Consider the following 23,383-nt stretch of genomic DNA (forward strand, 5'->3'; position numbering starts at 1 on the left):
TTGACTGGATGATCTGTCCATTGCTGTGAATGGGGAGATGAAGTCTCCTACTATTATGGTATTACTATCAGTGAGTTTCTTGATGTTTGTGATAACTGATTTATATATTTGGGTGGTACCACATTTTGTGCATAAATGTTTACAATTGTTAGGTCTTCTTGGTGGATAGACCCTTTGATTATGATATAATGCTCTTCTGCATCCCTTGATACAGTCTTTATTTTAAAGTCTAGATTATCTGATATAAGTATGGCTACTCCAGCTTTCTTGTTGACCATTAGGATGATAGATGGTTCTCTATCCCCTTATTTTCAATCTGAAGGTGTCTTTAGGTCTAAAGTGGGTCTCTTGTAAACAGCATATAGATGGATCTTTTTTTCTTATCCATTCTGTTACCCTATGTTTTTTGATTGGAGCATTGAGTCCATTCATGTTTAGAGTGAGTACTGAAAGATATGAATTTATTGCCATTATGATGCTTGTAGTGTTGGAGTTTCTGGTGGTGTTCTCTGGACCTTTCTAATCTTTGTTGCTTTTGGTATTTATATATATGTATATATATATATATATTTTTTTTTTTCTTCATCTTTTCTCCCCTCAGAGAGTCCCCCTTAAAATTTATTAGTTTAGTGGTCACAAACGGCTTTAATTTTTGTTTGTCTGGGAAATTTTTTATCTCTCCTTCTATTTTGAATTTTTTTTTACGTTTATTTTTTTTGAGATGGAGAGAGACACAGCATGAATGGGGGAGGGGCAGAGAGAGAGGGAAACACAGAATCGGAAGCAGGCTCCAGGCTCTGAGCCATCAGCCCAGAGCCCGACGCGGGGCTTGAACCCACGGACCGCGAGATCGTGACCTGAGCCGAAGTCGGACGCTCAACCGACTGAGCCACCCAGGTGCCCCTCTCCTTCTATTTTGAATGACAGCCTTGCTGGGTAAAGAATTCTTGGCTGCATATTTTTCTAATTCAGCACACTGAATATATCCTGCCACTCCTTTCTGGCCTGCCATGTTTCTCTGGGTAGGTCTGCTGCAAACCTGGTCTGTCTTTTCTTGTAGGTTAGGGACTTTTTTTCCCTTGCTGGTTTCATGATTCTCTCCTTGCCTGAGTATTTTGTGAATTTGACTATGATATGCCTTGTTGATGGTAGGTTTTTGTTGAATGTAATGGAGGTCCTCTTTGCTTCCTGGATTTTGATGTCTGTGTCTTTCCCTAGGTTAGGAAAGTTTTCTGCTATGATTTGCTTACATGACACTTCTACTCCTATTTCTCTCTCTTCCTCTCTGCGACCCCTATGATTCTGATGTTGTTCCTTTTTAATGAGTCACTGATCTCTCTAATTCTTAAATCGTGCTCTTTTGCCTTAATCTTCCTCTTTTTTTCTGCTTCATTATTCTGCATAAGTTTGTCCTCAATATCGCTAATTTTCTGTTCTGCCTCATCAATCCTTGCCGCCACTGCATCCATCTGTGATTTCAGCTCAGTTATAGCATTTTTAATTTCATTCTGGCTATTTTTGACTTTTTTTTTCCCCGCAGAAAGGGATTCTAATCTATTTTTGACTCCAGCTAGTATTCTTATTATTGTGATTCTAAATTCTGGTTCAGACATCTTGCTTGTGTCTGTGTTGGTTAAATCCCTGGCTGTCGTTTCTTTGTGCTCTTTCTTTTGGAGTGAATTCCTTCCTTTTGTCATTTTGAATGGAGAAAAGGAATTAATGAGGTAGAAAAATTGAAATTACAAAAAAATTAAAATTAAAAAATGTAAATATTAAAAATTAAAAACACATCCACAGAATAAAATCAAATAAATGATGCTAGATCCTAGGTGTGTTTTGGTCTGGGTGTTGAAAGTGCTTTGACAGATTAGAGAAAAAAAAAATGTGAAAAAGAAAAAAAAATGAAATTGTTTGAGAATTTGAAAAACGAATACACGGAAGTAGACTAAAATGAGATGATGGGGTAAAATAGAATTTGAAAAAGTATACACAAAAGTAAAGAATACAATAGAAAAAAATTAAAGAAGAATATTTTTAATAAAAGTGAGAATAAATATGAAGTTTTTCTTTTTCTGTATTCAAGAAAAAAGAAAAGAAATTAAAAAGAGAAAATATTTAAAAAAGAAAGAAAAGGAAAGGAAATCATTTGAAAATTTAAAAAAGTGAATACACTGTAGTAGACTACACAAAATGATGAAAATAAAATAGAATTTGAAAAAATTTACATAAAAGCAAAAAATATAGTAAAAAATTAAAAATATTTTTAATAGAAATTGAAAGTAAAATGAAGTTTTTCTCTTTCTGCATTCAAGAAACAAAATGAAAAGTAGAAAAAAAGAAAAGAAAAAAGTAAAAAGGAAATTGCTTGAAAATTTGAAATGTTGAATACACTGAAGTAGACTAAAATAAAATGATAGAAGTAAAATAGAATTTGAAAAAAAATTTACACAAAACTAAAAAGTATAGTAATAAAAATTAAAAAAATATTTTTAATAAAAATTGAAAATAAAAATGAATTTTTTTCTTTCTGTATTCAAGAAAAAGAAAAGAAGTGTAAAAGAGAAAAAGAAAAAAAATAAAAAAGAAAATTGAATAGATGAACCTGCTAACAGATTGAAGTAGGACTGAAATTACTTTGTTTTCCCATAGAAGTCAGTCTATGTAGCAGTTTGTAGTCCATAATCTAAACCGGCAGTAAGACTTGTGTTCTTAAAGAGTGAAGTTGGCCCAGTTGGGAGGGGCTCAGTGTAACAGCTCCACTCGCCTTTAGGTAGCGCTGCTAGCCTACTGGGGTGGATTGTTGCAGTGTTTGTAGATGCTTATGTGCATGAGCAGGAGCAGTGAATATGTCGCCACCCAGCTACCCAGTCTCTTCCGGATCAGCAATCGTGCACCTGTCCTCTGTCTTCAGCTCTTGTCCACTCCCCGCCTTTTCACTCTTCATGACCAGGTCCCAGGTAGTACCTCTCTCCCAAGTTTTGTCTCAGATGTGGCTGTTTTCCTTGGCGTCTTACTTCTGAAGGACTTCGGCTTTGACCCGTTCTGCCCCTCTGCAGGAGGGTCTCACTGAGCAATGGCCGAATGTTGGCTGCACCCAGGATTGCTTGCTGGACCCTGTTGCTGCCGGTGCCCCGAGACTGCGGCCAAGTGCCAGCCCACCCCAGAAAAAAATTTTCAAGATAGTGTAGCAGCAGCGTTTCAGGGATTACAGAAAATCACAACATACATCTGGCACCAGGCTTCACCCTTAATGACCTTGTTCAAGCACCAGTGAATGTGGCCGTTTTCCGAGGTCTGCTGGGACCAGGTGGTTTCAACAGTCTTCACCAAATGTCCTTCCAGCAGTGGAACTGCTTTTTCCTGTGTGGCCTGAGAACCTCCTGGACCCCACTCTGTGCCTGGGGATTCACCCTTCCCACCAGAGCACTTCCAGGTATTGATCTGTGGAGTTGCAGACTGCACTCCCCTTATTTACAGTCTTAACGGAACTTAAACCCTCTCCTTTCTTCTTTCTCCTTTTTTAGTTTAGTCCCTGCAGCTATTTCCAGTTTTTCACTTTCTCTCCAGCTGCTTTTGGGGAGGGGTGCTTTTCCGGTATGCTCCCCCCCCCCCCCAGTCTCCATCCTCTCTCCACCCACAAAAGGGGTTCCCTACCTTTTGCGGCTTCTCACTCCCCAAATTCACCTCTCCACGCCACGTACCTGCTGAATTCTGTGGTTCAGGTTGTGCAGATTGTTGTGTTAATCCTCTAATCAGTTTTCTAGGTGTCTGACTGTATTTCATGGACGCGAGACACACAAAAACCTTCCATGCTATTCTGCCATCTTGGCTCCTCCCTCAAGCTGTCCCACTTTCTAAGGCTCAGAAGTCTTTCTAGCCAGCCTTACCCTTTTTGTTTTACAATAACAAGTTACACCATCTCTTGTTCTCGTATTATGAACACCATTCTTATTTTGGTAGTATGAACACCATTCTTCAGATCTAACAGAGAAGCCCCTAAAGTCATCTTTGCTGTTTCCTTTTTGTCATCTCTTGTATGAGATGCCCATCCTACTTGATCATATGGTATTAGGGTGCCAGGATGAACAGCACATCCATTCATATCTTAGCTAATATGTGAAATTTATCCTGCAGAGTATATAATAAGCCTTAATTTCTGTTAAAATGACATTGTCTTTAGGTCATTCAATCCCCAAATTTATCAGACTCTGTCATTGCCATTAGATGGAAAGAGTCTGGAAGAGTTTTGTTAAAGCTGATAGTGGAAAGAGGAAAATAGCAAAAAGGCACTGGAAATCTGAGACTTGAAAACACTGAAGTTAAAATTACAGATAGGGAAAACACCATAGATGCTGGGGGTGGGGGAAGGGAGGAGGAATCTGACTCCTTCCCAATTTTGCTCCAGTTCCAGCTAACTTTTATATAGTCTGATACTAAGTCTTAATCTTTCCCTCTTCATTTATCTTCATTCCTACTGTTACTTCTTCACTTCTGGCTCTCATTACCTCATACATAGGTGACATTATTACCTACTTTTTACATGCACTTTGTATTTTAGCCATGCTGAACTTTTGTAATTCCTGGAGATGTTTCTCATACCCCATTAATTTCAGGCTCTTTTCTCTCAAAATCATCTTACACACCACTGCCACACTGGTCATTCTTTTTATTCATTTATTTATTTTTTTACAGTGGTCATTCTTTAACCTTTGGATACACCAATCTTTTTGCTGTTCAAGAGCCTACAATGACTATAATAAAATGCCAACCTTATATTTCAGGCAACCCCTTCCACAATCTAGCCTTAATCTCCTATCCAACCTTCTGTCTTACAGAGAAAGAAAATAATGGAAGAGGCCAAAGAACTACCAGCTGGAGAAAGGAAAAATCCACTAGTAAGTACGAAAGAGTGCTTAGAGTTCTCAGACAGAGAGCCCTGAAATATGTGGCATCTTTTTGGACGTACAGTTTTCTCAAACTAAGATATTCTGTATAATGAAAGTGACAGTTCAACTATTGTAATAGTGACTCTTGACAAAACTTTGGTCAGGTACAAGGTTCCTCTGACATGCTAGTTTAAAATTCTGATTGTTGAGACAGGCCTGTGTCTTGTGTGTAGAATAGGAATGCACCAAAGTAAGCTAATATCCTTGCTCTTCAGATCAGTGATTTTTTTTCCTAGACTATGTGTTATAATACCATTGTTTAATTTATTTTTAATGTTATCTTGTCATCATTTATAAGTATCCATTGTTTTTACCCAACCCCTTCCCCCCCAGGTCCACTTCCAGCTTTGCCCCACTTGAATCATCTTTTGAGAAATAAAACATCTATTTTGAAGTTGTTATTTATCCAATATAAACAAATCAGAAACATTTTTGTTTACTTATAGGTAACATCTTGAGAGGTAGTCAAGTGTATGTGATGTCTCTAATAACCCTAATTAGGGGAGATGCCAGAGCCAACTTTAATCAACAGAATGACAGGTGGGAGTTTGTTTGTGTTCTGTCATTTGGACTCTAAAATGATCTTAGGAGAACTTAATTCTGAAATTTGCTCCCTAAATACTGTGAAAAAGAGTTTGAAAACACAAAAATAAGAGCAGCTGTATTAATCTGAATTTGGGGACTTTATACTACTGATCGCATTTTGTTGGAATAAAGCAAATTACAAATCTTTTTACGTGGGAAAAATGACTCACTCATTTGGATTATTAAGTGCCCAAGGAAAAAAGTTAGTCTGCATTAGGGGAGAAATATACTTTCTATAAGGAGCAAGGAGATGATGTGAACATTTACATTGAGCCCACTTTGTTTTCCAAAATATAGGAAACCAGTGAAATATTTCAAAATTAGAGGTAAAGTAACATGGTTGATTTTAAGATAAGTTTGTTTGCTTTAAAAATGTATGTTTTTGAAAGGTAGATATTGGTTATGGTGGTGAGGGGATAGCAGAAAATTTCTTCAGTTTACATCATGAACAAGCAAGAGGACTACTGTTGTTTAAAATACCCAAAACTCACAGTTAGGTTATAAACTGTAGTTATTTTAAAGTTTACAATTTGAAAGAAACATCCAAATAGAAAATATTTAGATTTAAGAACAATCTTTAGGAAAAATATGACAATTGATTTTAAATGTTTCCAAAAGACCAAAGAGAATGAAGTTCATAGTGATTGGATTAGGAGGTCAGTGGTGACCTTAGAGAATACATTTACAATATAAAGATATTGGTAAAAATACAAGACCAGTATGTAGTAAATACTAAAAGTGGAGCAGGAAGATGGCAGCAGAGTAGGACCCTAGGCTTACCTCGTCCCACAAACACAACTAGATAACTATCACATCATCCAAAATACTCCAGAAATTTACCTAAAATTGGACATAACAAACTCCACAACTAAAGGTAGAGAAGACTGTACACTTAAGAAAGCAGGAAGTGTCAAGACATGGTATAGCGGACAAATGGATTTCATGTGCTTTGGAAAAAAAAGTTCTATGGTCCTTGGAGAAGGGCAAGAGAGAGATAAGAACACAAGGAAATTCACAAGGAGAACATTTCCCCAAAGCCATTGGTGTGGAAAACAAGAGGGGCTGAATTTCGTGAGTTCTTGCAACCAGCAGGGATTAAAATCTAGAGTTTAAAAGGTCAGCAGGATTGGCTGGGATAGACCCTGGAAGGCACTGAGCTGCTCCTATAGAGAAGACAGGCAAACAACCCCAGAGGAGGACAGCATGAAAGCAATCATTTGAAGAACACTTGGGGCACACAGTGGGGATATTATTTGCTCTTATCAGAGCACATCACTGAGAGCATTTATGGACACACCTGTCAGGGAAAGGAACTGGTTGGCCACCATTTCCTTTCCCTACCCCTCAGCATAAACACAGAGCCACCTACAGGAAGCAGTACAGCACAGACACTGGCTGCCTAACTTGCTTATACCAAGCTCCAACCCTTTGGCTCTGGTGGAACTTCCCTTCTCAGTCATGCTTTCCTTAGTCTGGCAGGACTTTCCACTGGAAAACCAGTAAAATCCCTACACATGCCATGTCTCCCAACCAGAGAGTTTTACAAGGCCTCAGTTCCAGTAAGGGTTGTGACAGGTCTCATTTCACAAGCAGACCAGAGCACACCTAGCTAAAACTCATCACATTCAGATCAGAGACCAAACATTGCCCGCAGTAGGCAAGGAGAGCCTCTGTAGATGACTGGGATGAAGGACACAGGAGCCAGAATATAACAGCAGAGCACACACAATACACAATGGAGGCATTTACTGAAAGCCGACCTGGGCATTACATGGTATCTTCTTCATAAGACCATTACTTTCAGGAGAAGAAGATATAAATGGCTTTTCTAACACAGAGAAAGTAGAGACTTAGACAAAATACGAAGACAGAGGAATTTTTCACAAATGAAAGAACAAGATAAGGTCACAGCCAGAGATCTAAGTGAAACAGATATAAGTAACATATCTGATGGAGAACTTAAGCAGTGATCATAAGGATACTCAGTGGGCTTGAGGAAAGAATGGAAGACATATGGGAGGCCTTTACCACAGAGATAAAAAAGTTAAAAAAGAATCAGAGATGAAGAGTGCAATAAATGAGATCAGAAACATGCTTGATGGAATGAACAGCTGATTAGAAGAATCGGAGAAACAAATTAATGACCTAGAAGACAAAATAATGGAAAGCATAAAGCTGAACAAAAGAGAGAAAGAAGAATTATATAGCACAAAAACAAACTTAAGGAACTCAGTGACTCCATCAAACATAGTAATATTCATATTATATGAGTCCTAGAAGAAGAGAGAGAAAGGGGGGCAGAAAATTTATGTGAAGAAATAATAGCTTTGCCTAACACTCTCCAGTTCCATCGACACTGAAGAGTGTTATGCTAACTGAAATAAGTTATACAGAGAAAGACAGATACCATATGTTTTCACTCTTATGTGGATTCTGAGAAACTTAACAGAAGACCATGGGAGAGGGGAAGGAAAGAAAAAAAAGTTAGGGAGGGAGGGAGCCAAACCATAAGAGACTCTTAAAAACTGAGAATAAACTGAGGGTTGATTGAGGGTGGGAGGGAGGGGAAAGTGGGTGATGGGTATTGAGGAGGTCACCTGTTGCGATGAGCACTGGGTGTTGTATGGAAACCAATTTGACAACAAATTTCATATTAAAAAAAAGAAATAATAACTGAAAACTTCCATAAACTGGGGAAATATACATCATTTTGAAAAGGTTCCATCAAAATCGACAAAAGTAAGTCAACACCAAGACATAATTGTTATTAACTTTGAAAAATAATAAAGAAAAATTGTAAGTGGAGCAAGACAAAATAAGTCCTTAACTTACAAGGAAAGCCCCATAAGGCTATGGAGATTTATCAACAGAAACTTGGCAAACCAGATGGCAGTGGCATGACATTCAAAGTGCTGAATGTGAAAAACCCACAGCCAAGAATATTCTATCCAGCAAGGCTATCATTCAGAATAGAAGGACAGATAAACGGTTTCTGAAACAAAACCTAAAAGAGTTTGTGACCACTAAACCAGCCCTGCAAGAAATATTAAAGGGGACTCTTTGAGTAAAAAGAAGAGACCAAAGGAAACAATATAAATTCAGGAAACACAAAAGCAGTAAAAATAAATATTTCTAAAAAAATAAGTCAGGGAATTCACACACAAAAAAGGGATATAAAATATAATAACATACATCAAAAATGTGACAAGGAGAGGAGAAAGGAATGAGTTCAAACTTGAACAACCATCAACCTAATATACACTGCTATTTGCAGAAGAGGTTATATGCAAACCTAAGGTTAACCATCAAAAGCCACTAATAAATATGCAAAGAATAAGGAGAAAGAAATCCAAATATATCACTAAAAATCAGCAAAACATGAGAGAAAGAAAAGATCAGAGTAAATCTCTAGGAACAAGCACAAAAAAAGTAATGAAATGGCAATAAATACATATAAAAATAATTTTGATGTAAATTGACTAAACACTCCAATGAAAATACATAAGGTGTCATAATGGATAAAAAATCAAGACCCATCTGAGGCGCCTGGGTGGCTCAGTTGGTTGAGCATCCGACTTTGGCTCAGGTCATGATCTCACAGTTCGTGGGTTTGAGCCCCGCATCGGGCTCTGTGATGACAGCTCAGAGCCTGGAGCCTTCTTCAGATTCTGTGTATCCCTCTTTCTCTGCCCCTCCCCTGTTTATACTCTGTGTCTTTCTCTATCTCTCAAATATTAAAAGAAATCAAGACCCATCTGTATCCTGCCTCCAAGACTCATTTTAGACTTAAAGACACCTGCAGATTGAAAGTGAGGAAATGGAGAAACTATCATGCAAATGGATGTCAAACAGAAAGCTGGACTAGCAATACTCATAATCAGAAAAAATAAACTTCGAAACAAAGACTGTAACAAGAGACAAAGAAGGACACTACATAATAATAAAGGGGACAATCCAACAAGAAGATAAAACAATTATAAATATGCACACAATGTGTGAGCATCCAAATATATAAAACAATAATAAACATAAAGGAATTGATAATAACATAATAATAGTAAGGGACATTAACACCCTAACTTACATCAATGGACAGCTCATCTCAGCAGGAAATCAACAAGAAAACAACTTCTTTGAATGAAACACTGGACCAGATGGACCAAACAGCTATATTCAGAACATTCCATCATAGAACAGCAGAATGCACATTCTTCTCCAGTGCACATGAAACATTTTCCACAATATATCACATATTAGCTCAAAAAACAAGCCTCAACAAATTCAAAAATATCAACCTCATATCATGCATCTTTTCTGACAACTATGCTATGAAGCTAGAAGTCAACCACAAGAAAAGATGTGGAAAGACCACAAATACATGGAGATTAAATAACATGCTACTGAACAATGAATAGATCAACCAGGAAATCAAAGAAGAAATAAAAAAAACTAAATAGAAACAAAAGAAAATTGAAACACAATGATCCAAAATGCTTCAATTTTTTTAATGTTTATTTTTGACAGAGGGAGAGAGAGGGGGAGAGAGAGAGAGAGAGACAGAGAGAGAGAGAATCAGAAGCAGGCTCCAGGCTGTCAGCACAGAACCTGACACAGGGCTCGAACTCACAAGCTGTGAAATCATGACCTGAGCTGAAGTTGGATGCTTAACCGACTGAGCTACCCAGGTGCCCCTGATCCAAGACATTTCAGATGCAACAAAAGCAGTTCTACAAGGGAAGTTTATAGGAATATAGGCTTACTGACAGAAGCAAGATAAATCTCAAATAAACGATATAAACTTACACATAAATGATCTAGAAAAAACCAACAAACAAAACATAAACCAGCAGAAGAAAGAAAAATAAAGATTAGAGCAGAAATAAATGATACAGAAACTAAAAAAAAAAAACCCAAGCTAAACCCCTCCCCCCAAATGATACAGCAGATCAATGTAACCAGGAGCTGATTTTTTGAAAAAATTAATAAAATTGAAAAAGCTCTACCCAGACTTATCAAGAAAAAAAGAAAGGACTCAAATAAATAAAATCAGAAATTAGGAGAAATAATAATGAGTACCACAGAAATACAGATAATTAGAATATTATGAAAAACTATATGTCAATAAATTGGACAAACTGGAAGAAATGAATCAATTCCTAGAAGCATATAAACTACCAAAACTGAAATAGGAAAAAATAGAAAACTTGGAGAGACCAATAATAAGGATAGAAATTGAATCAATAATCAACTCCCAAGAAACAAAACTGAAGGGAGCAGATAGCTTCACAGGCTAATTCTACCAAACATTTAAAGAAGAGTTAATACCTATTCTTCTCAAACTATTCCAAAAGATGGAAAAGAAAAGAAATTTCTAAATTCATTCTATGAGTCCAGCATTACCCTGATACCAAAACCAGATAAAGACACCACTAAAAAAGAACTACAGACACTAATTCTGCCTCAACAAAATACTAGTAAACTGAATCCAGTATTACATTAAATAAGTCATTCAACATGATCAAGTGGGATTTATCCCTGGGTTGGAAGTGTTGTTTAATATTTGTATATCTATCAACATGATACATCACCTTAGAAAAAGAAATGGTAAGAATCATATGATCACTTCAGTGGATGCAGAGAAAGCATTTGACGAAATACAGCATACATTCGTGATAAAAAAAAAAAAACCTCTCAACAAAGTAGCTTTAGAGGGAACATGCATCAGTATAATAAAGGCCATATATGAAAAACTTCCAGCTTATATCATCCTCAATGGGGAGAAACTGAGAGTTTTCCCTCTAAGGTCAAGAACAAGACAGGGATGTCCTGTCTCATCACTTATTCAACACAGTACTGGAAGTCCTAGCTAAAGCAATCAGACAGCAGAAAGAAATAAAAGGCATCCAAATTGGCAAAGAAGTAAAACTTTAACTATTTGCAGATGACATGTTACTCTATATAGAAAACATGACTCAACCAAAGAAGCTGCTAGATATGATAAATGAATTAAGTAATGTATGGAAATATGTTTCATTTCTATACAGCAATAACAAAGCAGAAAGAGAAATCAAGTAATTGATCCAATTTACAATTGCACACAAAACCATAAGACACTTAGGAATATACCTAACCAAAGAGGTTAAAGAACTGTACTCTGAAAACTGTAGAACAATGATGAAAGAAAATGGAGATAACACAAAGAAACAGAAGACATTCCATGCTAATGGATTGGAAGTACAAATATTTTTAAAATGTCTATATTACCCAAAGCAATCTACACATTTAATGCAATTCTTGTCAAAATACTAACATCATTTTTCACAGAACTAGAAAAAATAATTTCAAAATTCGTATTGAACCACAAAAGACCTCCAAAAAGAAGCAACCTTGAAAAAGAAAATCAAAGCCACAGGCATGGCAATTCCAAACTTCAATTTATACTACAAAGCTGTAGTGATCAAAACCACATGGTGCTGACAGAAAAAGAAACACATAGACCAATGGAACAGAACAGAAAACCCAGAAATGAACCTGCAACTATATGGTCAATTAATCTTCCACAAAGCAGTAAAGAATATCTAATGAGAAAAGTCTCTTTTAACAAATAATGCTGGGAAAACTGGTCAGCAACATGCAAAAGAATGAAACTGGTCTACTTTCTTGCATCATACACAAAAACAAATGCAAAATTGATGAAAGACCTAAATGCAAGACAAGAAACCATCAACATCCTAGAAGAGAACATAGGCAGTAGCTTCTTTGACATAGATCATAGCAACTTCTTTCTAGATATGTCTCCTGAGGCAAGGGAAACAAAATAAAAAATAAACTATTGAGACTACATCAAAATAAAAATCTTCTGCACATCGAAGGAAAAAAATCAACAAAACTAAAAGGCAACCTGAGGAATGGGAGAAGATATTTGCAAATGACATATCCAATAAAGGGTTAGTATTCAAAATATATAAAGAGCTTATAAAACAACACTCCAGAAATGAATAATCCAATTAACAAGTGGGCAGAGGGCATGAAGAGACATCACATGAAAAGATGCTCAATATCACTTACCATCAAGGAAGTGCAAATCAGAATTACAATGAAATATCATCTCACTCTGTCAGAATGCCTAAAATGAAGAACGCAAGAAACAACAGGTGTTGGTGAGGATGGGGAAAGTGGGCAACCCACTTGCACTACTGGTGGGAATGCAAACTTGTTCAGTCACTGTGGAGACCAGTGCAGAGGTTCCTCAAAAAGCTAAAAATAGAACTGCCCAGGGGCCCCTGGGTGGCTCAGTCCGTTAGGCATCATATGTCAGCTCAGGTCATGATCTCACTGTTCATGAGTTTGAGCCCTTCGTCAGGTTCTGTGATGACAGTCCAGAGCCAGGAGCCTGCTTCAGATTCTGTGTCTTCCTTTCTCTCTGCCCCTCCCCAGTTTTCTCTCTCTCTCTCTCTCTCTCTCTCTCTTTCTCTCTCTGAAAAATAAATAAACATTAAAAAAATATAACTACCCTATGATCCAGCAATCTTACTACTAGGTATTTACTCAAAGGATGCAAAAATACTAATTCAAAGGGAAACATGCACCCCAATGTTTATAGCAGCATTATCTATAATAGCCAAAGTATGGAAACAAAAAACAATTATGAAAACAGCTCAAATGTCCACTGATTCATGAATGGATAAAGGAGATGTAACATATATACTCAATGGAATATTAGTCATAAAAGAGAATTAAAACTTGCCATTTGCAACAATATGGATGGAGCTAGAAAGTATTAAGCTAAGCAAAATAAGTCAGAGAAGGGCAAATGACAAATGATTGTACTCATATGTGGAATTTAAGAAATGAAACAAATGAGCAAAGGTAAAAAAAAACAGTGGGAGAAATGCAAACCAAGAAATAGACTCTTAACTATTGAGAACAAACTGATGGTTACCAGAGGGGATTTGGGTGGGGAATGCATTAAATATGTTCTGGAGATTATGGAGTGCACTTGTGTTATCATTGGGTGATGTATGGAGGTGTTGAATCACTATATGGTACACCTAAAACTAATATTATGCTGTATGTTAACTAACTGGAACTTAAATAAAAGCTTAAAAAATAAATAAGAAAATATAGTAAGAGTGCTAGTTGTATTAAGAAGAAATTAAGGGGTGCCTGGGCGGCTCAGTTAGTTGAGCATCTGACTTTGGTTCAGGTCATGATCTCATGGTTCATGAGTTCAAGCCCCATGTCGGGCTCTGTGCTGACAGCTCAGAGCCTGAGGCTTGCTTTGGATTCTGTGTCTCCCTCTCTCTCTGCCCCTCCCCCACTTGCACTATGTCTCTTTCTGTCTCTCAAAAATGAATAAACATTAAAAAATTTTTTAAAAAGAAGTTAAGCTGACTTTGTAAACAGAAGAGCCAATTAGCCTGTTTTAAAATTTACATTTATTCTTCATAACACACTCAATAATAAAGCAAAAAAATGTGGTATAACTATAGAACTTATATCTTTATGCCTAATATTATATCAATTTATTAAAAGTATTTTATAAGCCTCTGTTATTTATATTTATGTACCTGGCTTAGCTCTTCTCACCTGAAGCTTTTGGGGAAGGTACCATGTCTTTCTCATCTTTGTGTTCTCAACAATCTTAGTCCAGGCTTGGGACATGGTAAGTCCTCAAAGGTGTTACTGATTGGTATTGAATTGGCAGGAATATTCTTGAGAATGATAACTGATCTGCATTGGCCTGAGACTGGAATAAGCCATATTACACAGTGTGGGCCTTGGCCAATAACTCTTAACTGATATCCTTAATAACAGGCAAGGAAACAGAATCATTACTTTATGCAGATGTAACCAGTTGGTAGCTACAGGTTAAAACTGAATAATTTTGAAAAATGAGTTAGGAGATGTAACTAGGGTGAATGCCTAGTAAGTTTGTGTAGTTTCCTTTTTGTTGTTATTGTTTCAAGTTTTCTTTTTATTCCAGTTATTTGACATATAGTGTAATATTAGTTTCAGGAGTAGAATTTAGTGATTCATCAGTTGCATATAATAGTGCTCATCACAACAAGTACCTTCCTTAATAACCATCACATATTTAACCCTTCCTGCCACCAACCTCCATCCAGCAAACTTGTTTGTTCTCTACAGTTAAGAGTCTGTTTTATGGTTAGTCATTCTCATTTCCCCCCTTTTTTTCATCTCTTTCATTTCTTAAATTCCACATATGAGTGAAATCAATATGGTATTTGTTTTATTTCACTCAGTATATTTCACTTAACTTATTGTTTATTTCACAAAGCATGATGCACTAGCTCCATCCATGTCATTGGTAATGGCAGTATTTCATTCTTTCTGATGGCTGGGTAATACTCCATTTTATGAAATATATGTATACATATTATTTATCTGTTAATCAGTTGATGGACATTTGGCTCTTGATAATTTGACTATTGTTGGTAATGCTGCTATAAATATTGGCATGCATGTGTCATTTTGAATCAGTATTTTTGTATCTTTTGAGTGAATACCTAGTAGTGCAATTGCTGGGTCATAGGATAGTTCTATTTTTAACTTTTTAAAGAAACTCCATACTGTTCTCCAGAATGGTTACACCAGTTTTCATTCCCACCAAGAATGTAGGAGGGTTCCCCTTTCTCTGTGTCCTCATCAACATCTGTTTTTTCCTGTGTTAATTTTAGCCATTCTGACAGGTCTGAAGTGATATCTCATGGCAGTTTTGATTTGTATTTCCCTGATGATGAGTGATGAGCATCTTTTCATGTGTCTGTTGGCCGTCTGGATGTCTTCTTTGGAAAAGTGTCTATTCATGTCTTTTGCCTATTTCTTCACTGGATTATTTGTTTTTTTCGGGTGCTGAGTTTGATAAGTTCTTTATAGATTTGGATACTAACCCTTTATCAGATATGTCACTTGCAAATATCTTTTCCCATTCTGAAGGTTGCCTTTTAGTTTTGTTGATTGTTTCCTTAACTGTACAGAAGATTTTTATTTTAATGAAGTCCCAATAGCTCATTTTTGCTTTTGTTTCCCTTGTCTCAGGAGACATATCTAGTAAGAAGTTGCTATGACAGATGTCAAAAAGGTTTCTGCCCATGTCTTTCTCTAGGATTTTGATAGTTTCCTGTTCCACCTTTAGGTCTTTCATCGATTTGCATTTATGTTTGTGTATGGTGTAAGACAGTGGTCTAGTTTCATTTTTTGTATGTTTCTCTCCAGTTTTCCCGTTTGTTGAGAAACTGTCTTTATCCATTGGATATTCTTTCCTGCTTTGTTGAAGATTAGTTGACCATATAGCTGTGGGTCCACTTCTGGGTTTTCCATTCTGTTCCATTGATCTATGGATCTGTTTTTGTGCCAGTGCCATACAGTCTTAATGACTACATACAGCTTTGTATTAAAAACTTGATGTCCAGAATTATGATGCCTTCAGCTTTGCTCTATTCATTTTTGTTTTTTTTTTTTGTGGTTTCATACAAATTGTAGGATTGCTTGTTCTAGCTCTGTGAAAAATTCTGGTGGTGTTTTGGTGCAGATTGCATTAAATATGTAGATTGCTTTGGGTAGTTATAGACATTTAAACAATATTTGTTCTTCCAATCCATGAGCATGTAGCATTTTTCCATTTCTTTGCATTATCTTCAATTTCTTTCATAAGTGTTCTATAGTTTTCAGGGTACAGAACTTTTGCCTCTTTGGTTAGGTTTATTCCTAGGTATCTTATAGTTTTTTGGTGGAATTGTAAATGGGACAGATTCCTTGATTTATCTCTCTGCTGCTTCATTTTTGGTGTATAGAAATGCAACAGATTTCTGTACATTGATTTTGTATCCTGCGACTTACCTGAATTCATATCAGTTCTACCCAATTTTTTTCGTGGAGTGTTTCTGGTTTTCTACATAGAGTATCATGTCATCTGCAAATAGTAAAAGTTTGACTTTTTCATTCCCAATTTGGGGGTCTTTCATTTCTTTTTGTTGTCTGATTTCTGAGGCCACGACTTTCAGTACTATGTTGAATAACAACGTTGAGGGTGGACATCCCTGTCTTCTTCCTGATCACAGTAGAAAAGCTCTCATTTTTCCCACATTGAGGATGATATTAGCTGTGTGTCTTTCATATATGGCCTGTATGATGTTGAGGTATGTTGTCTGTATCTCTACTTTATTGAGGGATTTTTATCATGAATGGATGCTCTACTTTGTCAAATGCTTTTTCTGCCTGAATCAATTGAGAATAGCATATGGTTCTTAATCTTTTAAAAAAAAACGCGGTACTGCATGTTGATTGATTTGCAAATATTGAACTATTCTTGCAGCCCAGGATTAAATCGCACATGATAACAGTGAATGATTCTTTAATGTACTGTTGGATTCGATTTGCTAGTATATTGCTGAGAATTTTTGCATCCACGTTCATCAGGGATATTGGCCTGCAATACTCATTTTTAGTAAGGTCTTTGTCTAGTTTTAGAATCAAGGTAATGTTGGCCTCATAGAATGAGTTTGGAAGATTTCTTCCATTTTTATTTTTGGGCACACTTCAAGAAGAATGGGTACGAATAGTTTCAAATATTTGATAGAATTCCCCTGGGAAGCCATCTGGCCCTTTACTTTTGTTTGTTGGGAGATTTTTTGATTAGTTATTGAATTTTTTTGCTGGTTCTCAATCTGTTCTAGTTTTCTATTTCTTTCTGTTTCACTTTTGGTAGTTTATATGTTTCTAGGAATTCCTCCATTTCTTCAAGATTGCCCAATTTGTTACCATATAATTTTTCATAATATTCTCATAGTTGTTTGTATTTCTCTGGTGCTGGTTCTGATCCCTCATTTCTTATTCATGATTTTATTTATTTGGGTCCTTTCTCTTTTCTTTTTGGTAAGTCTTGGTAGAGGTTTATCATTTTTTAAAAATTCTTTCAAAGAATCAGCTTCTGGTATCATTGATCTGTTCTATTTTTTTGTTTGTTTCTGTATCATTTACTTCTACTCTAATATTTATTATTTTCCCTTTTCTTCTTGCTTTAGGCTTCATTTGTTATTTTTTTCTAGCTCTTTTAGGTGTAAAGTTAGTTTGTGTATTTGAGATTTTTCTTGCTTCTTAAGGTAGGTGTATATTGCTATATACTTCCCTATTATGACTGCTTTTCCTGCATCCCCCAAATTTTGTACTTTAGTGGTTTCACTTTCATAGTTTCCATGTATTTTTTAAATTTCTTCTTTAACTTTATGATTGACCCATTTATTCTTTAGTAGGGAGTTCTTTAACCTTCATGTATTTGTGGTCTTTCCAAACTTTTTCTTGTGGTTGACTTTAAGTTTCATAGCATTGTGGTTGGAAAATATGCATGGTATAATCTCAATCGTTTTTTACTGATTGAGGCCTGATTCGTGACTAGTATGTTATCATTTCTGATGAATGTCCCAAGAGCACTTGTAAAGAATATGTATTCTGCTGCTTTATGATGAAATGTTCCAAATAAATCTGTTAAGTCCATCTGGCCCAGTGTTTCATTCAAAGTCATCATTTCCTTGTTGATTTTCTGTTTACATTATCTGTCTATTGCTGTAAGTAGGTGGGTTGTTAAAGTCCCCTACTATTATTTCATTATTATCATTGAATTCCTTTATGTTTGCTAGTAATTGTTTTACATATTTGGGCGCTCAGGTTGGGGGGCATAAATATTTACAATTATTAGATCTTGTTGGATAGACCCCTTTATTATGATATAATACCTTCTTCATCTCTTGTTAAAATCTTTTGTTTAAAATCTAGTTTGTTTTCTATAATATAGCTACTCTAGCTTTCTTCTGACATCCATTTGCAAGATAAATATTTCCCCATCCCTTCAATTTCAATCTGCAGGTGTCTACAGGTTTAACATCAGTCTCTTGTAGGCAGCATATAGATTTGGTCTTGTGTTTTTATCCATTTTGGCACTTTATGTCTTTTGATTAGAGCATTTAGTCCATTTACAGTCAGAGTGAATGTTGATAGATATTAATTTAGTGCTATTTTATGATTATTTTTGTTGTTTCTGGAGGTTTTCTCTTTTCCTTTATAGTCTTCTTAACTTTTAGTCTTAATTTCCTATTCAAAGAGTCCCGTTTAATATTTCTTATAGGGTTGGTTTCGTAGTCATAAACCCCTGTAGTTTTTGTTTGTTTGGGAAACTCTTTATCTCTCTTTCTATTCTGAATGACAGCCTTGTTGGATAGAGTATCCTTGTCTGCATATGTTTCCCATTCGGCATGTTTAATATATTATGCCACTCCTTTCTGGCCTGCCAAGTTTCTGTGGACAGATCTGTTGCTGACCTTATGTATCTTCCCTTGTAAGTTAGGGACTTATTTTTTCTTGCTGATGTTAGGATTTTTTTTTTATTTATCTCTATATTTTGCACAATTAACTATGATATGTCTTGGTGTTGGCCTAATTTGTTGATTTTGATGGGAGTTCTCTGTGCCTCCTGGATGTGGATGTCTGTTTCTATCCCTAGAGTAGGGAAATTTACAGCTATTATTTCCTCAGATAAACCTTCTGCCTCCTTTACCATCTCTTCTTCTTCTGGGACTCCTATGATATGAATGTTAGTACATTTGATGGAGTCACTGAGTTCCCTACATCTACAATAATGGTCCAATATTTTTCTTTGTGTCTTTTCAGCTTCATTATTTTCCATAATTTTATCTTCTATATCACTTATTCATTCTTGGCTTCTTTCATCCTTATGGTCATTACACCAGTTGATTTTACATCTTGGTTATAACATTTTTGTTTCAGCCTGATTAGTTTTTAGATCTTTTATCTTGTGGTTACAAACTCCCTGGTGTCTTCTATGTTTTTCTCAAGCTGAGCTGGTACCCTTGTGGTTGTTGCTTTAAATTTTGGATCTGGCATATTACTGATATCTGTTTCGATTAGATCCCTGGTGAGAACCTTTTTCGTTCTTTCTTTTGGGATGAATTCCTCCATCTTGGCATTTTGTCTAGGTCTCTGTCTTCCTCTGTGTTTTAGGTTTGGGAAAACCTGTTATGTTTCCTGCTCCTGAGAGTAATGACTTTATATAAAAGAGGTCATATATTGTCCAGGGCCTGGCACTGCAAGAAGTAAGTATCTGTGGTGTTTCCTGTGTGCACTCTGTTATTGTGTTTTGGCTGCTCTTTTTCCCATGTCTGTCTTGTGCAGTGTTTCTCCTTGACTGCATTGGGGAGTGTTTGGACCTTGGCCAGATTGTGGTTGGTTTCTTCTAGACGAGCTCTTGTCTGCTTGTTAAAAGAGATCTGATGTGATTTCCACTAGAGCTGAAGCCTTGTGGCACTCTATGGTCAGTAGACACGGTGTGTGTGTGTGGGTGTGGGTGTGTGCTGGTCTTCTGTGTGAAGGGCCTGCTGCTCTGATTCTCAGGCACACTTGCCCAGAAAAACAGCACCTGCAGAGTGCAGGGGGCAGACCTTGTTGTAAGCGGTTTTGGCCACTAGTGTTGGTGCCGTCTGTTCTGCTTACAGAAGTTAGTTTATGCTGAAGGGGGGGGGGAGGACAGAAATGGCACCAGACCCTTCCCTCATTCTGTAGAGGGGATTTTACACCCACCACTGTCCAGGAAGCCCTCCAAGATGAGCAAATAATCTCCATTCTTGTGTCTTGTCATCCCTTAGATCCCTGCATTCACCCTGTTTGTGTCTGAGCTGTGTGCCTTCCCAGTAGTGCATTGCACATGTGTTTTATTCCAGGCAGGCAGGCAGGGTGTTTTAAAACTCTCCCAAACTTTAAAGACTTGGCATTGTGGGGATTCATGCTTATCTGAGGGAGGGTCTTGCTGCACTGGGACTGATCTAGGTTTGTCCCAGAAGGGCAGTTGCATCAAAGTGCAAGAGCCTGGATTTTGTAGTAAAGCACAGCAAAGAGTCAGTGCCTAGGTTAACTGCCCTCAGCAGGTACCTCTGCACCTATGCTGAGGAGTGGGGGCTCCTGATGGTTCTTGTCCCCAGAGAGGCAATGCCACCTTTACGTTCTGTGCTCCAAGAAGGGGGAACCATCTCTCCCAATGTGTCACAGGAGATCCTCAGATCATGTCATCTGTTACTGGGCTATCTGCCCCCTTTCTCCACAGGAACACTTCAGCACCTGCCAGGCTCCATACTGGCCATGTTATGGACCTCTAAAACTCCAGTCTTCGAGCCTCACTTGTTGTAAATCTCAGGAAAATCAGCCCCTCTAATTTTACCAACCAATGGCTTTGAGGTAGTGTTTTCTTTGTGTGATCTCCTGTGCATTCCTCTCTCTGTCTCTGTCTCTGTCTCTGTCTCTGTCTCTGTCTCATCTCTCCCTGTGGCCAGACATGCCTCCCCTCCACAACACCTGTGTTCCATTTCTCCTCCAAATCACATATCCACACCTCCTACCTTCCACAATGTGGCCTCTTCTCTCCCTCTAGTTGTGCAGTTTGTTCTGTACATCCTCAGATTAATTTCTTGCGTATTCACAATGGTTTGATATTTATCTACCTGTGTTGGAGTGAGGAGGCAAGCCTAGGGTCCTCCTACTCCTCTGCCATCTTAGCTCTTCCCCACCCCGAAGTTTGTATAGTTTCTTAAATATCAGTCAGGAAATGTAGTGTTTTGTTGCAAGTAGAACTAGGAAGGAGGGAAGGAAGGAAGAAAGGAAAGAAGGAAGGAAGAATGAACAAGCTAGGTATACATGTGAAAAGCAAGCTTTAATTTGTTCATAAATCAGCAGTGAGGAGGTTGTTCTCACTGAACACCATCTTGATCATACATTTTTAAATTTTTTAATGTTTATTCATTTTTGAGAGAGAGAGAGAGATAGCCAGCAGGGAAGGTGCAGAGAGAGAGGGAGGCAGAGAATCCAAAGCAGGTTTCAGGCTCTCAGCTGTCAGCAAAAAGCCCAATATGGGGCTCAAACTCCCCAGCTGTGAGATCATCACCTGAGGTGAAGTTGGATGCTTAACTGACTGAGCCACCCAGGCACCCCCTCCTCAGAATCTTCTAATTGCCTATAGGAGCAAATATAAATTTTTTCCCACTAACTTATACTAAGTTGCTTCTTAGAGTCCCTTTTGTTACTGTAAATCTGTTAGCATAATATCAGATTTGTTTCTCTAAGACATATCCAATTATTTGAAAAATTTTACCTGTGATACCTGGGCACTCTTTACAATAAGAAATGGCAGGAAAAAACGTAACTTAGCAGTGTCCCAGTGTTCAGGCTTTCCTGAGGATTTGAGACCAAACGTGATCACAGATTGAGTCATATGAGAAGGGGTAATAGTTATGTTCCCACACAACTGTTAGGTGAAACCAGGTCACTGTGAACAAGTCAATAAAAAAGGAAGTACATGTCAGGATACTGAAAACAATTCTTAAACAGAAATACTCCATTGACTGAAGCTTCCCTAAAGGGAAATAAAAATCTCTGATTAGGATTCAATGACGTAGTTTTATAGAATTTTAGAGGTAGAACAAAACTTAGAATGCATCTAATTCAACTCTCTTTATGACCCAGAAAGATAAAATGATTGCAAAAGTAACACACAGAATTAGTGGCAGAGTCAGGATGCTTGACTCACTGTCCATTGCTATTTTTACTACACAACACTGTTACGTTATAGATAATACAAGCTCTAGCACTAAACACTGACATAAGACAAATTCAAATACTGGTACAAATCATGGCAGTTGAACAAACTGTTGTGAAGACAACTGCACATAAGCCAAGGATCGATCTATTTCTTGATCCTCTTTTTGGTTATAATATGAGACTATTTTTAATGAATATTAGAAGTTACAATTTTCATTTTAACTTTCTTGCTTCTCTTCTATTCAGTCTATCCTTATCACTTATGCCAGATTATTCATCTTAAAGCACAGTTTTAATCATATCACTTCCCTTTCAAAGGTCTCCAGTGACTTAAGTTAAGCTTGATGCAGCATTTAAGACCACAATAATATTCTATCTTAACATTATAGTTTCACTCTCCATCATTTATTATATGTATAATATATAAATGTGAACTTATGACAAGCTCCATCCTTATTTGGTCTCTTTTCCTTTGCTCAGGCCATTTTGTCATCTGATATATTCTTTTTCCTCATTGCTATCATATGTAATTCTAATAATCTTTATGACTATCTCTTACATCATATCCTTCTTAAAAAATTTCCTTGTCTTCTGTACCATTGTGATATGTTAGTCATATCAAAAAGGATGTATTAGCTGCTTACTATATGTCAATTCTATCCTAGACACTTTGGAAAATAAGACACAAACCCTGCCCATCAAAAGTTTACACTCCACTAAAGGGAGACACAGATGTGTTAACAAATTAATTCACTGCACCACTACAGCTGTAGCAATAGAAGAATATAAAGGACACAGAATGGAAATACAAATTGTTCATGTATGTTAGTAAAGGCTTCATAAAATATAGAAGAGTAGGGCAGTGGAGAAGAGCATTTTAGGCAGGTTTAGAAAGTAGAATGAACAAAGCCTTGGAGATAAGAAATAACCTGATATGTGTAGGGAAAAGTAACAATGTGATAAGGATGAAATATAAGATAAAGGTGTGTGCAGCTGTGCATATTTGGGTGTATGTATCTGTATGTCATTGGACTATGGGGTTTGAAATTCTAGAGAATTTGGGTTTATCCTCTAGGGATTAGGGAGCTATTAGAGGGTGCAGAGTGAGAGAAAATACTGACATGTAAATGAAAGTGGAAGTGGAGCAGAAAAAAATAGAGGTTGGTCATCCCTGAGGTTTAATTTTCTTGGTAAAATAAGAAATGATGGTGTCTGGTGAGAAAAAGATGGCT

At 36.9% G+C, this 23,383-nt stretch overlaps 1 protein-coding gene across 5 annotated transcripts in view; it reads right to left on the bottom strand.

Moving 5' to 3' along the window:
* Window positions 1-23,383, bottom strand: part of CYSLTR1 (cysteinyl leukotriene receptor 1) — a 47,972-nt gene that overhangs the window by 13,612 nt on the left and 10,977 nt on the right. The window contains exon 3 of one of the 5 annotated variants that reach the window (XM_047844820.1): window positions 12,600-12,657. The exons of 2 other annotated variants lie outside the window; for them this stretch is intronic. The gene's annotated coding sequence lies outside the window, so the exon portion shown is untranslated. Of the gene's footprint in view, window positions 1-2,964; window positions 3,003-12,599; window positions 12,658-21,705; window positions 21,727-23,383 lie in introns of those variants that run through there. 2 more of the 5 variants (XM_047844823.1, XM_047844822.1) reach the window with 2 other exon arrangements.

The sequence above is a fragment of the Prionailurus viverrinus genome, chromosome X (genome assembly GCF_022837055.1).
Source record: "Prionailurus viverrinus isolate Anna chromosome X, UM_Priviv_1.0, whole genome shotgun sequence".
Lineage (NCBI taxonomy): Eukaryota > Metazoa > Chordata > Mammalia > Carnivora > Felidae > Prionailurus > Prionailurus viverrinus.